The sequence below is a fragment of the Neovison vison genome, chromosome 5 (genome assembly GCF_020171115.1).
Source record: "Neovison vison isolate M4711 chromosome 5, ASM_NN_V1, whole genome shotgun sequence".
Taxonomy (NCBI): Eukaryota; Metazoa; Chordata; class Mammalia; order Carnivora; family Mustelidae; genus Neogale; species Neogale vison.
Window position 1 is genome coordinate 21,762,640 of NC_058095.1, and position 11,775 is coordinate 21,774,414.

Here is an 11,775-nt window from a genome sequence, read left to right on the forward strand (position 1 = left end):
AGAATTCTGAAGATCCTGTTCCACTGTCTTCCGTCACCCAGCACTGCTAGTGAGAATCTGGTGCCTTTCTGATTTTCATTCCTTCACAGGTTACTTTTTTCTCTCCCTGGAAAATTTTAGGAGCTGCCTTCTCATTTTCCCGAGTATTCAGAAATTTCCAAATCTTGTGTATTCATTATGCAGGGGGCTTGATGAGCTGTGTTATCCTGAAGACTTGAGTCTTCTTGGTCTGGGAAATTCTGTTCATTTATTTATTTGAAAATTCTTTCTCCTGATTGCTCCCTTCTCCCTAAAATACCTACTCATCAAATGTGGACTTCTTGCATTTTTTTTCTCTTATCTATTCTCTAATAAAATTTTGGTTATTTTCCATTATGCTTTATTTTCTGAGCAATCACCCGGACTTTAACTTTCAACATTTCTACTGAACATTAGTTGTATTTTTCATGTTCTGGAGCCATTTTGTTCCCTAATTGTTCCCTTTTCTTAACACTAATGTTTTAGAAATTCAGTGCCCTCTTCAATTCTCTTTTTAGCTTCTACCTATAAATTGTTTTTTATTGCCTCAGAGGTCTTATTTTCAGTTTGTTTATCTTTGTCTTTCTTTTTCATATTTCAGCTTTCCTTAAATAGCTTCTGGCTTGTGATTGTCCATTCATATTTTAGAATCAAGCAGTAGAAAATTTTCCTGGAAGCTTTGTGCACATGGGTAAAAAGAGATGAATGGCAGGCTTTGTTTCAGAGTGAGCTGGTCTTTATGCTTTGGGACGTCCAAATGTCAGCCTACAATGTGCTTTACTGGAGGATACCACTTTCGAATCCAGCTTTCCTAGTCTTCCTCAAACCATTCAATTTCTTTAAAGAAGACTCTCCATTTTAGGGGGAAGGAGTAATTAATATAGGGGTATGGGGTAGGGCCAAGTACTCTGCATGCTTGGCTGAGCACTTTGCATACAAGGGTCAAGGAAGCTGATTGCCCCATTTCTAGACTTTCAATTAAGCCCCCATCTTCAACCACATATCCCCTTGCCACCCTCCATTGCAACCAGCAATTCCAACTCCCAAGCTTCTTCAGGCTTCTATGGGCAGCTCAGCCCCCATCTTGGCTGCAGACCCTGCCAAGTGCATTTCAGACTGCAGCTCCCTCTATCCTGCTTCCTCGGTCCCCACTCCTCCATCAAACCACTCCTCCAGAAATGTGCTGAAGTTTCTCTAGTCTACAGGTACCCTTCCCCTAACCCTTTTCTTTGGAAAGGTGCATATGTTTATTATTCTTCTAAGACATTTCTGAAGAAAGAGGAGACCATGTGCGTTTAGCTGACTATCATGGACTAGAAGTCCCATCTGCCTTGTAATGAAGGGTGGTGGGCGTGGGCGTGTGTTCTCTTTCACAATTTTACATGGACGGACCTCAGCAGACTGTGCAGTCTTCCTAATCAATGACACATTTACAAGAAATTCCAAAATATGCACACACATGGAAGGAAAACTTTTTTTTATTACACAACATTTGAGTGAGTGTTGATTAAAATACATTTTAAATATGAAACTCAAATCAGACACGTCCCTAAAGCACTTCCTCCTCAGAATCCGAAGTTTTGTAGAATATGCTCAAGAAACCACTGGTCTATTAAAAAAAGAACATGATTATTTGGATTCAGACCAACTTGATTCAGAACGTGGCTCAATCATCTGTTCTCTCCAAATGTTAGTTTCCTCATCAATACCTACCTCCTTCATTCCTGGGAGGATTTGATGAGATAATACATGAGCAAAGCACCTAGTACAGAACGTGAAGATTGATAGGTGCCCAGAAAATGTTAATTACTCTTCCTCCTTCCCACCTCATGCTGAGCTATTCCCCATGCCCCCCTTTGTTTGCACTGTTCCCACCTCCCTCTTCTCCACCTCGTGAGTGCCTGCTCAGTCTTCAAGGTTGAGCTGAAACATTCTCACATTGACAAGAGTCTTCTCTGACCAGCCAGAAGATTCATTGTTTGCACCTCTGTTGTAGCTCCCATCTCTCTGCTACAGAAATTGCTGTGCACACACCTGTCCCTCTGGTGAAGCATTCCTGAAAGACAGCATCTTGATCTGGTTCTTAAGATTCCTCCCTAGCACCCAATTTGGTAGCTGGGACACAGTAGGCACTCAATAAACGTTTAAATAAATAACTAGTTGAATTGCAACAAACTCCGCTGGATTATGGACAACCTTAAACAACTGCCAGGCAGAGACTCAAAAACCAAGCCGTGACCCAGACAGACAGATTCGAACTTGTCCACGTTGCAAACATCCCATTCCTTTCTTGCAGGAGTTTCTGAGCTGTTGTCATAATGACCTGGGCTTTCAACCCTGCCACTAGGCCAAACACAAGTAAACACGTTCAACTCCACGAGACAGAATCTTGGTTTGGCTTGGCCCTTGCCCTGCCCCATGAGACAGAGTCAGGAAGACTAGACAGAGCTCACCTGGATTTATGAGAACCCACTGGGTGGGGATAGGATTTTTCATTCTCAAGAATGACATGTTTTGCTCTGGGGCTGGACTGAGGCAGGACACTTGTTCTGTCATTCTCTTTACCTTCTCTGGGCAGCATATGGCGGAAGAAAACATCTTGAACCTGGACCTCTCCCTTCTTCTTCCCTCTACCTTCCCCTCCTACCCAGGCAGGGTCAGGCCATTAGTCAGGCAAAACAGAGATGTGACACAATGTGTAAGCAGGACCCTGTTCCAGGGCCTCACACAGAGCCTGGGGGTGGAAGAACACGGCCCACACTGGGAGTCGCCGGCCTAATGAAGAACGCAAAGTCCCTACTTTCAAGAAGCCCCCAGTCTAGGGGCGCCTGGGTGGCCCATTCAATTAAGTGTCCCACTGTTGATTTTGGCTCAGGTCATGATTTCAGGGTGTGAGATGGAGCCCCACATCAAGCTCAGCACTGGGTGTGGAGCCTGCTTAAGATTCTGTCTCTTCAGGGCGCCTGGGTGGCTCAGTCCGTTAAGTGTTCACCTTGGGTTCAGCTCATGATTCTAGCGTCCCCAGATCCGCGGGCCTCTCTGCTCAGCAGGGAGTCTGTGTCTGCCTCCCCTCCCCCACTCCTGCTCTCTCATTTGCTCTCTATCTCAAGTAAGTGAATAAAATCTTTTAAAACAAAATTATCTCTCTCCTTCTCCCTCTCTTAAAAAAAAAAAAAAAAAGCCCCAGTCTAATGGGCTGAGGAGACAAAACATAACTCCCAGGCTGACGTGGTCACACCCACATTCAGGAAACACCCAGTCCAGAGTGGGAGACAATGCGCATGCGCACAAGAGTCATCCAAAACCGAGTGGACACCACACAGGTCGCAGTACTTCCTGTGTCCCTGCCCTGTGCCAAGCATTTGACATATGTATCACTTTCAAGGTCCTCACCGAAGGGGTCCAACCTCCAGCCATATCATCGTCCACGAAGGCAACCCTAAAAAACAATAATTTCAAAATAACTCAGCTTGTCGATTCAAATCCTTAAGCCCCACAGAAGGGGTTCACAGGCCACAGCACTGTCCCTTGCTCTCCCAGCCTCTCCTCCTGCAGACGTCCCTCCTCTCCTAGCCCTGCCCCGACCCTCTTTCCTCTCCATTCCACATCGCATATGCCTCAGGGTTATTCTGACAAGTCGGCACCGTCCTGAGAGGCTGAGGGAGGCAAAGCCAGGGAGTAAGCCAAGCGGGATCTGCTCCAACGCGCAGGGAGGAGGGAACGCCTGGGAAGGAACACTCATGCCCTAATAATTTCCACCCTGTCACACACATATTATCGCATCTAAGTCTCACAACCACTTTGTAAGTTCAGAGCTAGCATCTCTATTCCATAGATGGAAAAACCTGAGGTTAGCAAATAACCTGTGGCCAGCGGCGTGCCATTGCGAAGTGGCAGAATGAGGACGTGCCCCCACTGCGACTGTGGGGCTCCCTTGCCCAGGGACACGTGGTCACTCAAAGCACAAATACCAGTCAGCAGGGTGCCCAGAGTGCAGGAGTTGGGTGAATCAGGACTTTGAGGGAATGTTTGGGGAAGAGCCTTCTCTAGGTTGTGGCAAATTCTTCAAGACCTCAGGCAATGTATGCGTTTGTGTCTGTATGTGTCTGGGGGAGTTCCCCTCAGCCACGGTCCACTTCTTACAGCTCATGGGGTGGGAGGACATTTCATGCAGAGCCACTCATCCCGGGGAAATGCAGGAGGACTGTGAGGACACCTCCCACACTGAGGAAGATACGCAGGGATGCTCACTGAGGGGTCAGAGTGGGCCAGGGGGGACTCCTGAGAGTAGAATTCACTCAGGGCATCTTGTCACAGAACGTGGAGACTCTGTCTCTAGAGGCTGGTGGGGCAGGGAGGGTTTTTACAAGCGAGGAAGCTGGGGCCTATCGAAGTTTCACTGCTGCAGAGGACTTGGGGCCCAGCTTCTACCCAGACCTTCTGATCCCGGCACACCCTGCAGCCAGTCCAGGCCGCCTAGGAGGAGCAGAGGGTTCTACAGCTCACTCCCACGTCCCCAAACCCACCCGAAAACCCTGTAGGTCAGACAGGGCTTTGACACTTCCATCTTTTCTTTCAGGGGCCATCAAGTGACTCTGGACGTGAGCTCATTGGGTGGTTTCATGGTTTCTTGCAGGATCTGGAAAGAGAAGGAACCCAGTGAATGGAGGGGTGCAGGGAGTGACGGCAGATGGTGTAGGGAGACGGGTGCTGAGCAGGAGCCCATAGGGACCTCTTCCAGCTCTGCCCCAACCCAACACCCAGGACAGGCTTCTGTCACTGCCTGGGAGGAGGCAGGAGAACGTTACGCTGCACAGAACCCCTGAGAGGGGGGAGGATGGGCAGGAGAATGGAACAGGCCAAACAGTTGGGGTGCCTATGCTTTTCTTCAGTGCCCACCCCCCTTCAACTATATTAGCTTTGACTTAACTGGTTTACTCATCCACACTTACTGGCAGGCCTCTGTTTGAAGAAAGGGTCTGGCGTCCTATCTTCTTGCCTAGGAAAAACTTTGTATAGGGTTTGTTGGCAATCCTTTTCTGTTGCATGTGTTGAAACCAGGAGTCCCCTGTCCATGTAGGAGGAGGTTCCCAGGTGGGGGGCTGGAATGGGCCAGGGCAGTTTTCTCACCTTCGCTGCTCCTGGGTTCCCCCACTGTCGATCTCAGGAGTCTTGAAAATGTGGCTTCTCCTTGAGGTCATCTCCGCCAAACACCTCCCTCCTCAGTATCTGAAACTTCTGAACATCTCTCTCTTTTTAAAGATTTATTTACCTGAGAGAGAGAGAGAGAGAGAGAGAACGCAGGAGGAGGGGCGGGAGAAGGGAGAATCTCAAGCAGACTCCCCACTGGGCACAGAGCCCAAGGCAGGGCTCGATCCCACAACCCTGAGAAACCAAGAATCAGATGCTCAACCAACAGAACCATGCAGGCACCTCTGAATGTCTCTTTTTTTTTTTACTCCCTGTGGTCCCTCTCTGCCAAATTTCAGTACTATTCCCAAATTTTTTCCTCTGTCTTTCAAGAAGGGAGTTTGTGGGGGATACTGCTGATATTCAAAGACATAGGCTCTGCTTGGGCCCTCAGATGTTCTCACGGCCCTTTGTGCCTCCCCCATCCCACAGGGTCTTCTGGACTCACCACCACGTCTGTGGAGCTATCTTCCGGCCCCACTACTTGTAGAAGATTCCAGTCGAATGCTTGTTGGCAGTTAATTCCCTTTTCCCTTCATCACCTCTGCACAGCCGTTAAACCCGTTGCCTTCTTGAAAGTCCCACAGCCCCATGATACTCCACCCAAAGATGCAAATACTGGGGGAAAGGGGTGGGGGGCCAGATATCTTATTCTCCCAAGTCCCCCTCTCCCTGTGATCTGAGGAGGTTGAAGAGACAGCTAAAGGCAGTAAGACCAGAGCAAGAATTGGAGGGCACATCAGTCCACAGCTTGCATTGCAAAGACTCAGTCCCTGGCAGGAAGACAGAGAGCTAGGTAGGATAACCTTGAACTCTTAGCCCTGGGGGACAATGGTGGGGCTGCCCCAAGGCCCTGGTGCTGGTCAGCAGAGTTTCTTCTCCCTCTGACCTTCCAGAAGGTAGCTCTTCTTCTCCCTTACAGGTCTGTTTCCTGGTCTAAGAAGGAGGCCCATGAGGCTGGGCAGGAGGTGAATGAGGGGGTGCATGCTTCAGCACCCCCAAGCAGATATAGAAGCCACCCTGAGATCAGAAGCCTGAATACCATGCCATGCATCCCTAGCAGTCCCATAAATCCTGCTGCCTTCCCAGTCACAGCAGGGAGTGGGTCCTGGGGCTTTATGGATGAAATGGGCAGAGTGGGGAAGCACGCCGAAGGCTGCAAATGCTCCCCACAGCCCAGGCCCTGAGTGCTGCTGGAACCCCATGACAGTCCAATCCTCAGCACCCAAAGGATAGATGGGCCTCTGGGAGGGAACTCTCCTCAAGGCCTTGCAGGAGCCCCTGTTTCAAAGCAAAGAAACATCCCTGCCCTCAGGGAGCTCCCACTCCAAGGGGGAGACCCAGGTCTGACTTGGAGTAGAAGGCCAGGCTTCCCAGCCCAGACACCCCAGGCCACTCCACCGCTCCCTCCCCCAGGAAAGGGCAGGGCTGAGGGTGGAGACTGTGAGTAAGCAGGTTTGCCAAGGATGGCACTTCCAAGGAAAGTGACTCAGAAGCAGGAAAAGAGTGAGAACTGGGCTGGGCCCTCACCTGGCCTGGTGCGTGCAGCTGCCCAAGGCACTTGGGGGGACCCTGTGTCCTCCCATACCTTCAGGCTCCCCTATTCCCAGGGCCTCCTCAGGGAGGGGTGCCAGGAAGATTCCTGGGGTCAAGACCCCTGCAGATGCTGGCAGGCTGGAGAGGGGACCTTAACAGATCCCTCGCCAGAACCCTGCCCTCTCTCCGCCCGAAGCTCAGACAGCGTTTGCAGAGAGCACCCACTCCGGGCACCCACTCCCTCTGGGCGTGTGCCTTGGGGCATGTGCTGTCTGAACCTCCTAGAGCACTTTGGACTTTCAACCTAGCTGAGATGCCTCTGGCTTGTCCTTTGAGAAAGACTGAGTTACCCAAAGGCAGAGACCAGCCTGACTCTGGCTCAAGGTGCTTAGTACAGAGCAGACTCCCGGTAGGTGTTTAAAAGTGCTGAATGAATCAATGACTCACCAGGTGCAGTTTTCCTTAAGGCCGTATTTCTCCACTCCATCTCAGAGATGTCACAGCCTCTGAACTGGTCCCCCGGTTTCCTCACTTTGATCACCACCTCCATCCTTCAGCCATAATATAGTCAAAGGATCTTGCAAAACGCAGTGTCGTTTTACTTCTTCAAACACCGTTGCTTGCCACTGCTCTTGGAAGAAATCAAAAATCTCTAACCTGGCCCACAGGGACTGATGCCTGGCTCCCTGTCCAGCCTTGTCATTGTAAGCCCCTCATTCTTTGGGACACTGAGTTTCCTTGGGCACGTCAAGTGAACTGCTAGCACTCCTACCTCAGGACCTTTGCATTTACAGTCTCCTCCCTACCAGCTCTTTCTCCCCCTTTATTCCTCTTCACCTGCCTAAATCCTGTCATCTTCAGATCTCAGATGAATTATCTCTTTCATGGGGAAGCCCTTCCTGATGCCCCGATGGAAAGTTCCCCATTACATATCCTCCAGGCAAGCTCAGCTTTTCCTTCAGAGTATTTTTCACAGTTTGTAATTATGCATTTGCATGGTTATTCCATCAATGTCTATCCACCATCATGTGTCGCTCCTACCCCAAAGACCATCAGCAGCATGAGGTCCAATGCCCAGCCCAACCCAGGGACGCACCTGACCTAGAAATGCCCTGTACCACAGGGGGATGGAATTCGGGAAGTACCTGAACCAAGAGGTCAGCCCCACCCTGTGCCAAAGGTGTGGGGTGAAGGAACTGGGGGGCGGGGTGTGGGGGTTGCTATGCATACTCATCCGGAAAGGGAAAGCTGCAGAATATTTAGAGAGACAGATAAGGTGGCCAAAAAGCAGGAAATGAGCTGTGGGGAGCTGTTGGCTGAGGCAGGGCAGTTTAGAATGAAGGCTGCAGATCAAAGCCACAGGAAGTGGGCTGGTTTTTTCAGTAACGGAAGAATCTGATCAAAGCCACACTTTCCTGTCTGGGTGGGGTAGACAATTCATTCACTTATTCATACGTATTTGTACATTACCATTCGGTCATTCAACAAATATTGATGGAGGACCTTTCTCCATGCCAGGCACTGTATGGCACTCCATGCCATATGCCCTGCAAATACAGTGCGGAATGAAAATGGGCCTGGGGGTGCCTGGGTGGCTCAGTTAGTTAGGCGTCTGACTCTTAGTTTCTGCTTAGGTCCTGGTCTCAGGGTCGTGAGATGGAGCCCTGCATCGGGCTCCCGCTGGGAGTCTACTTCAAGATTCTCTCTCTCTCTTTCTCTCTCTCTCTTTCTCTCTATCTCCCCTCCCTCTGCCCCTCCACCTCATGCTTTCTCTCTCTTTCTCTCTCAAATAAATAAATCTTTTATTTTTTTTTAAGTAGATCCAGCCACTCTCATCTTGAGTTTACAGGCATTCTGCTTAGTGTCCAGATGAGTTTCGAACTGCGAACCTGTAGTCCATTTAGTGGGTCACGGGCAGCATATTTAAAAATGAAATACAGACTGGAATGGAATGAGACGGGATGGAACAGGATGGAAAGTATCAGCATACCCCACAGAGTAGGGAAAAGCACTGTTTCAGTTATTGATGTATTATGTGAACTGGGTCCCAGCATAAAATGTATTTCCCACTGTGCGTCACAACCAAAAAAGTTCAAAAAATCCAGTCTAAACATATTTAAGTAATTCCAGAAGCCTGGAACTCACGTGTCTGCTAGGGAGTGTGCAGAGGTACCCAGAGTGCTGTGGGGGAGTAGAGCAGTAGGACCCTACTGGGCTGGGCTGGGCTGGGCTGGAGAGGGCGGGACAGGGATGTCTTCCCTGAGCCGGAGTGCGGGTGGGACAACTTCAGCAGCTTGCTGAGCGATCCCTCGACCTGGCTGTCCTGGTGCTGGAGGCACAGAAGGGAATACACTTACAGGCCACCTCAAGGCCCACTGAGAGTCAGGGTACTGGTAGGTGGGAAGCCGTGACTCCAACAGGCAGACTCCCGTCCTGTTTCAGTAAACCCATGTCTTGGGTTGGGTTCCCTCGGAAGCCGACTCTAAGACAAGAATGAGCATGCAAGTCATTTGCTTGGGAGATGAGCCCAGGAAGCAGTGACAGGAAAATGGAAGTGGCCCAGAGCTGGGGAAGGCCAATGTGAGAACTTCTGGGAGATGGTGAGGGGCACACTTCCTAAGGGGCAGGAGCTGGGACTTCCATATTCCTGGGGACACATGCTGGCCTGTCCCATACACAGGCTGGGCCGCTCCCACTGCAGAGAAAGCCATCTGGCGAGGTTGCAGGGTCGCTGTGCCAGAGGGATATGGACAGGGCACTGACCTTTTCTGCCAAAGTCATCCTGTACTGCTTCCAGAGCATTCTCTGGTCCCTTAACGCATCTGCATTTGATTTAGGGATTACCCCCAAATCTCTAACTCCACTCCTAACCTTTCCCCTCATCTTCAAGTCTTTATATCAACCAACCATCACCCAGACCTCCCTCTTTAGATGTCCCATGAGCACCTGAAATCATCAAACCCTAAACTTAATTCAGATGAGTCCCCATCCCCACCATCAGACCTACGCCTCCAGTTTCCCTGTCGGGAGGAACGGCACCTCAATTACCTTGTCACCCAAGCCACAAACATACTCCCTTCTCCCCAACCAACAGACACCAGCCCCTTGGGCCTGCCACTCCCTTGTCCACACCACCGCTGACCAGCCTGAGGACGCCTCCCCTCCTTTCAACCAGGTCACATCAGCTCACTGGCTGCCCTCCTCACCCCCATCTGGCCATCCCAGCTCAGCCCTCCAAAACACAGATCCGGTTGTGCCAGTCCCTTGATTAAAATCTCTTGTGCCTCCTCACTGCCCCGAGGACACCTGCTGACACACAAAGGCTTCCACGTAGGACCTCACCCCCAGCCCTCCTCATGTCCCCACGCTGTTATTACCATCGTCCAACCTCATCCACTCCAGCTACTCAGATAATCCCTAATTCCACCTCAGATACCCGTTCTTCGGCACTCGTACCCCCACTCTCAACCCAGTAGCCTCTGCTTTGTCCACCTGGCCAGGGACTTCTCTAGTCTCAACACAGGTTTGCGTCCTCTGGGGAGCCCCTTCCTGCCTCCCCACCCTGTGCCTCCACGCCCTCCTGTAAAGCAAGGATGTCATGAAATTGTCATGGTTTCTCCGAAGATCTGCCTCCCCCACACCAGACCGTGAGCTCTTTGAGGCCAGGGACATTATTTCAGCTTTATTTCCCCAGCGCCTAAAGTGTAGACTGTTCCCAGAAAGCCCTCCCTAAACACTGGCCAACCCATCAGGTGACCAGGCTCAGGTGACACTTTCAGACAGTGGCTGAGCTGAAGCCATCAGCACAGGTGACAAACCCCTCTGAAAACAAGACAGCATAGAGTGGGCCCTCCTCCACCAGCATTGCCTTCCAGAATCCTGTCCACCAGAGCTGGAATTGTCGCCATGCTGGTGAGGGCAGGGTGCACAGAGCCGACCACACTCTCCAGGACCGGAAGTAGGATCAGACCAGCAGACAGGCTTTGAACCCGGCAGAGGAAAAAGTTTCTGTCCCGCTGGGTATTACAGACAGCCTTGGACACTTCTCTACCCATGCGGGCCAAGTGGTCAGTGAGCATCGGGCAATGGATCAGCATGCTACCTGGTAGGTGACTCTGGGCAAGCCCCTCCCCCTCTGTGGGTCTCAATTTCCCTGTCTGTAGAATGGCAACATGCACCAGGTTCTATTTTAGTTCAAAAGTATTGGGACTTTGACTGTTATCCCAGCAAGAAACAAGCCTGAGGACCGAGTCTGGTACCCACGACAGAGTGTGGAGAGAACAGTATCTGGGGACGACAGCCTCTGTCCAGCCTCTGGCTTTGCAGCCTGCTCCTCTGGGTGAATCCCTTCACCTTCCTCAGGTGCTTTGTCTATAAAAGAGAATAACGGTCTCCACATCGAAAGATTGCTGTAAGGAGAGATGCCTCAATCAGCAAAGTGCCTGGAGCAGTGCTCAACCCGTAAGTGAAGCCACAGTCTATGCGGGTCCTTTCCCCAATACTAGACATCACCTGTTAGTGCTGGGTGCGTCCCAGCTCTGCCTTCAGAGTACCAGCCTAGAAAATTCTTCCCTTGCTCGCCTCCTCCCATGTCTGCCTCTCCCCCCCACCCCTTACGTGGCTTCCCTCACCCTGAAGCTCAGCTCCTCGCCTCCATCCAGCTGAGGGCCAGAGCGTCCAGGTGAGCTTGGTGAGCCCCGGATGTGACCACCAAGATCCTAAACCAGAGTGACAGAGCCTGGATTCACCCTGAGTTCTGTGGCCCCCAAGCCCAGAGCTCCGATGCCAGGACAGCAGACCCCCGTGTGACCCAGGCCCACAGGCTTGCTGCCCACTCACGGTCCAGCCACCCTCCCTCTGTCCCCAGGTGACCCCGCTGCATTCTTGTGGTTTGCGGTTTGCAGTGGTGGTGGCCGGTGACCAAAGGCTTGGCACCCTCCCACCAGCAAGTGGGGAGGGGGCTCCAGGGGCCAAATTCTTCTTCAAATGAGATTCCCGTGGTTTCCTCAGCTGAGGCGTCTGCGGAGCAGA

General features: G+C 51.2%; 1 long non-coding RNA gene across 1 annotated transcript; it reads right to left on the minus strand.

The window, feature by feature from the left end:
- Positions 1–3,205: 3,205 nt before the first annotated feature.
- LOC122907622 lies at positions 3,206–5,030 on the minus strand. The gene is made up of 3 exons (XR_006384731.1): positions 4,971–5,030; positions 4,545–4,657; positions 3,206–3,457 (listed from the first exon to the last, which is right to left on the minus strand). It is a non-coding gene; the product is annotated as an uncharacterized LOC122907622 (long non-coding RNA).
- Positions 5,031–11,775: the final 6,745 nt, after the last annotated feature.